Source organism: Phoca vitulina, unplaced genomic scaffold, assembly GCF_004348235.1.
Source record: "Phoca vitulina isolate PV1807 unplaced genomic scaffold, GSC_HSeal_1.0 scaffold12, whole genome shotgun sequence".
NCBI lineage: Eukaryota > Metazoa > Chordata > Mammalia > Carnivora > Phocidae > Phoca > Phoca vitulina.
This window is the reverse complement of record NW_022589715.1, coordinates 29,004,335-29,010,228: the sequence shown is the minus strand read 5'-3', so window position 1 is coordinate 29,010,228 and position 5,894 is coordinate 29,004,335.

Below are 5,894 nucleotides of genomic sequence, written 5' to 3'. Positions count from 1 at the left end.
AGATAATTGAGTTTTCTTCTAATTTAGACTTCTACTTATTCTCTTGAAAGCAAAATGTGTTATAATTAAAAATGGAAAGAAAAATTAATTTCAAAGCACATTCACTGGGGCAAATGATAGTTTTATTACTGCCATGGACATTTGGAGATCAAGTTTAAGAGAATGTGGTTGAATTCAGTGCTGCAAATGCACTTCTCTTCTATAATTATACGTGTTTAAGGTCTTGGAAAGTGGCTGTATAACTGCTTCAGAGTTGTGTTTAAAGGAAATATTGAGAAGCTGCATTTTGTGAATTACAGTTTGTGTGGACCTTAGTACTTCCATTTGATGTCATATTTTCAATAGCAGTGCAAAAACTATTGCAGAAAATGGAAGAGGGGACTGTGACCTTTTATGTTCACTTTGTAGAAGACAGCAACTTTTTAAAAAAGATCCTATTTATTTATTTGATAGAGAGAGAGAGAGCATGTGCAAGAGAGCACAAGCGGGGAGAACAGCAGATTGAGAGGGAGAAGCAGGCTTCCGGCTGAGTGGGGAGCCTGACGCTGAGCAGGGAGCCCGAGGCGGGGCTCGATCCCAGGACTCTGGGGTCATGACCAGACGCTTAACCGACTGAGCCACCCAGGTGTCTAAACAGCAACTTTGTTTTTAAAGAAGCAAAACAATATTTTCCTTTTCATATTAAATCATAAAAAGGCAATCAATCAATGCAATCATAAAAACATCAATTGCTATTGAATTTTAAAATTAGCTGGAAGTTTCTTCCTACATTTTTTTTGATAGTAGGAAAAACACGTATTTCAGCACACCTAAGATACATTTTTTACCTTTTAATATCTGAAATGAGGCTGCTCCTTAAAAGAGATGTCATGAAATTTTTAAAATTAGTTGTTTTTCTCCCTTTCTTAGTGATATTACATAAAATCATTGTGCTTCCATTATGCTAAGCAAAATAAGTCAGATAGAGAAAGGCACTGCATGATAACACTTACATGTGGAATCTCAAAAAAGGCAAACCTGTAAAAAACAGAGTAAAATGGTGGTTACCAGGGGATGGGGTTGAACAAAACTGATGGTGTTTAAGGGTACAACCTTGTGACCAGTAGGAAATAAGCCCTAGAGATCTAATGTGCAGTATATTGAATATAGGCAATAATAGTGTAATTATGTAATTATTAATTGTGTAATATAATAAATAGTGCTACAATGCAATCAGATTATACAAAGTATAAATGCATTAAAGTAACATGTTGTACACTTTAATCATGCACAGTGTTACATGTCTAATTTGTTCAGTAAAAAGAAAAAATAGTAATTGTGCTTCTTAGAGTCGATGGTTTCTTAGTTTCGATGACATATAATACTGAACAAGACAGTATTATGCTATACTATAATATACCCACCCATGTGTAATCCATACAGAAGGGACATTTTTTTTATGAGGGTATTAGAACTTAATATTTGTATGAGTAAGAAATTAGAATGTGGTCTTAAAGAACTTATACCACAAAGCATGGGATATCTTTGGATATCTTTAAACCAGATTTACTCAAAAATATCAGTGGCTGATTTATCGAGTGCCTTTTTTGAGGAATGTAATTTAATGGTTTTAATCTAATCCGCTTCCACATTTCTATTTCTGGCTTTACTGGATTTATTAGAGAATGCCAACTTGCCACTGAGAGTATCCGCCAGTCCTACTACCAGGAATAATGATTTCAGAGTCCGGGCGATGTGGCAGTCCGCCTGGTATTTACTCAGTCTGAGAGGATTGTTTCTGTAGACAAACCATTTTGCTACTGAGAGCGATCTTACTACTGGAAGAGATAACTCATAGATTATTCTGAAGACAGTAAATTTGTCATCATCGCATTTCTTTGTATTTAAGAATGCTAAGACTAGCTGAATTCTCCTATTGGAAAATATGTGGTAGCCCAGGGAAAGCAACTGTTTCAATATTGTGGTTGATTCTGGGCACCCAGGATAACAGTGTTGCTGCAGATGCTGAGGCTCTTGTCACGAGGGCTGCCCACCTGTCCTGGTTCAAGGGGCCTTCCAGGTACACACACAGGGCCTGGTACTATGCACCCTTTTCACGGAGTTTAGGGTTATTCTGGCCTCTCAAGTGAAGATTCTGTGTTTAAGATACAGCTTCAAAGCTCCGCATTGTTGCCGTCACTGACAGGCAGGCAGAATTCTCACCTGGCCCAGGTCAGCCTGGCCGGATCAGGCCATGGCTCAGGAACATTCAGCTTGTGCCCAGAACCTTCGTCGTTTTGTGAAACACCAGATTCGTCCACACAACTTTCTGTAATGAATCCAAGATCCTCCCAGAGAAACGTTTGCCCCAAACTCCTGGACACCAAGGCTTATATGACAGGGGCTTCCCTTGGTAAGAGAATTAGGATCTTTTTTTATTTTCGAGTATCTTTTCTTAAAGTATACCTATATTCAGAACAATATATAAATTATAATTTTCACGAACGGAATGTATCTGCATAACCAGCATCCAGCTCAAAACCCAGACCATTTCCAGCACCCTGGCAGCCTCCCTCACGTCCCTTCAATCCAGTCACTCCCCCAGGAACCTCAGGGCCTTACCGATGTTAATCTCCATGAAGGAGCTTGCTCTATATTTTGCCGAGTCCCATGAATTAAATGGCCTCACACTCTTCATTTTTAGTCACATCCTCAATATGGAAGGCACTTTCTCCTCACGCCAGTGTTTCTGAAGGCTGCCTTTAAGGTGTTGGTAGATACAATGAGAAGGTGGTGCCTCAGTTTTTTTCACAGAAAATTCTCAGGTGATGCAGATGTGGTTTTTCACCTTTGTGCTTGCGGGGGAACTGCTACACCATACTCTAGGTTCAGAAAGGAAACACTGAGAAAAAAGGAAATAGGATGTTGCGGGGCATCTCCCAAAGGAATTATAATAGAGACAGGAGGAACAGTCCTGGGGCAAATACACCATCGTATCGATATAAGTATCTTAGTGATGGCAGAGGGAAAGCTAGGGTTTTCTGAATTGAATAAGCAGAGTATCTAAATGCATAAAATGAGGGGAAATCCATAGTCAGGGGGAGATCTTGGATAATGAACTCTTTAAATGTGCAAAGGTAATGGGGACCACTTCTCTGATCCACTAGTTTATTGTTTACATGAACTCCCCAATATGATCAATGCAAGGATCAGAAGAATCGCTCTGTGGAATAGTTGGGGTTCTCTTTCTTGCTATTAATGGGGCAGCAAGACGGTTGGGGAGGCGGAGGGAACGGAGAGGTCAGTTAGCCTCAGCTCCACACGCTGCAGGGATGGTATAGAGAGAAATGGACTGGAACCATCAACTCTTTTCCATAGTGTTGTCAATACAAACTTTAGAAAATTAATTCTAGAGATGTTAATATTTGACCCGGGGGCTTTTGATTGTGTATGGCCTGGGAATGGGGGTGGGTTGGGCATGTCAATGAAATTTGGAGTGGGTGCCTGTCCACCATTCTGAGAACTGTATCCCCGGCCTGTATGATTTAGCATGACAACCAGATTACATTTATACAATTAATTAATGTTTGCTTGACCACTTTTATCCAATTTCTTTCCATAGCACATAAAAGAGAACCTGACATAAATTTCTCTTTCAAAACAATTGACTTAGCAACTGCTGACCTTCTGTTCTGTCATTCTAAGGATTGATTGGATATTGTTGAATTGTTTCATTCTACAGTAATTAAACATAAAATTAATTATGCTAGTAACCCATTATTTCTCTGAACCAAGGACTAAGTCATTTGTTTTCGCTTGGTTACTCTGAGAATCTGCCATCAGATGAACAGGGGAGAAAAAGATCATACTGTTGCAAACAGAAACTAAATATTTTAAGGCACATTTTAATGGCTAAAATAATAATCTGGAAACTTCTAATTTCCATATGTACAGCATATTGAATTTGTTTAATGTAATTTAGGCCATAAATCTTTTACCTTATGATATGCTCATTTAAATATTTTCTCAGGTGGCTAATCATTTAGAAAACATGTCATAGAGGAATATATGTTAAGAAAGAGAGACGGATGGATAAAACCACCAGCGTCAGTAAAGTCATCATGAATATACAATCCTTGATTTGGTTTGCTGCTCAACCGAAGTGAGATTTAGTTCACAAGTCATTTTCTTTGTTAGTTTTGTATAGAAAACGCTTAAAATTACCCTGATATTATGAGCATTGACTCTGGTTCTGAGAGGCACACAAGTCTGACAGGACTAAATTATCAAAATGTATGTGCTGATAGAAACCAAAATAGGTTTTTGCGGTTTTCATTAGTGCAAGTCATATTAATTTAATTAACATGATTGAAGATAATATCACTGGATGAGGCAGCAGATACCTAGCCTTGACCTATTACTCACCCGTAGGCCATAAAATGATGCACCTGACAAATGGGTATGGGATCTCATATATTTCATATTTGGAATCGGCCTTTGCTATGGGTTTCCTTGTGGCTTTGGGATACATTTTGAATTTCATCAGAGGAACTTCTTGGTGCTTTTCAAAATTCATGATTATGATCAGTATTTTAAATATCGAACAGATTCTTGGATAGTCTTGGATATAGCTGGTACAATTTGGACTGTCATGATGTTTCTGGTTGCCCCTGCTGAGCCCCCTTTTTACCTGGGCATTGTGCCTCCTCCTTATGTCGAAAATCCTCTCCTAACCTGCCTGTGGTGCTAGCTGGGACTGTGAATCATGATATCCCACCACTCTGGCCATGAGGGTGGGTGTGGGGCCCAAGAGAGCCAATTAATGGCCCTTTTCAGGATTTGTCTAGTTGGAAGTAAGAGGAATGTCCTGTGGCAAACAAGTTGCCTACTTTGTATCTAGTTTTCCCTTTTATCTTATGAACAAAATCCCACCATTATTAATTAATTGATTGATTGATTTTTTTGAGTGGGAATGTTCCCAGTTGAAAACATCCATCTCCTTACACTTTCCTGGAGCCAAAAGTGACCTTGTCTCCCGTTTTCCAGCCAATGTGATATAATTGAAAGTCTACTGTGTGGGACTTCTGGAAAATTATTGTCTTGATAAAAAGGGTCACTCTCAGCTGACAGGTGACTTTTGCCCTTACTCCTCTCCCTTCTTCTGCTTGAAACATGGCATGTCTGAAGCCTAAGAACTATGGAGTAGGAATAGGGAGAGCATTGAATCACTGAAACCATCATCTCGAGTGGCTACTCCAGCCTTAGTCTGCTCACCTTCATAATTCTTGCTATGTGAGAAAAGTAACACCTTTATTCAGTTATGTTCCTGTGTGTGGGTTGCCGTTATATTCAGGATCCTGTGGTCCAATCTGCATACTCCTTTCCCTATGTTAGGGCAGCTTTATGGAGAAGGTCAGTCTGAAAAAATGTAGTCAATCCACAAAAAAAAAAAAAAAAAAGAATCAAGAGACCAATAACAAGCCCTGATCTTCAAGTCTCTTGTGTCCAGAATTTCTGTGCAGTCTGGGGCCATATTATATGAACCAGTGGAACCCTGTTCTGCTAAAGTTTACTCAAGTTTGGTTTCTGTCATTTGCAGATAAAAGAATTCCTGGAGATAGGAAAATAAAAACAAACATACTGTCTATGCAACAAATATCTAAAACCGATTAGTGCTTGCCTTACCTCCCTATCTGCTGGCATGGGAAGGAAGAAATTGGGGTTCTGGGTGTGATAGTGCCAGCTGGGGGGCTTTGGGATGTCACCTCACATTCCGAATCTCAGGTCCCTCATCTTCAAAATAACAAGAGTGGGTTAGATGACCCCTAGGGTCCCTTCAGTTCCAAATGATTATGATTTCATGCTTATTTTCTGAAGCATGGACTGGGAGGGCAAGAATGGAAGACGTAAGTCAA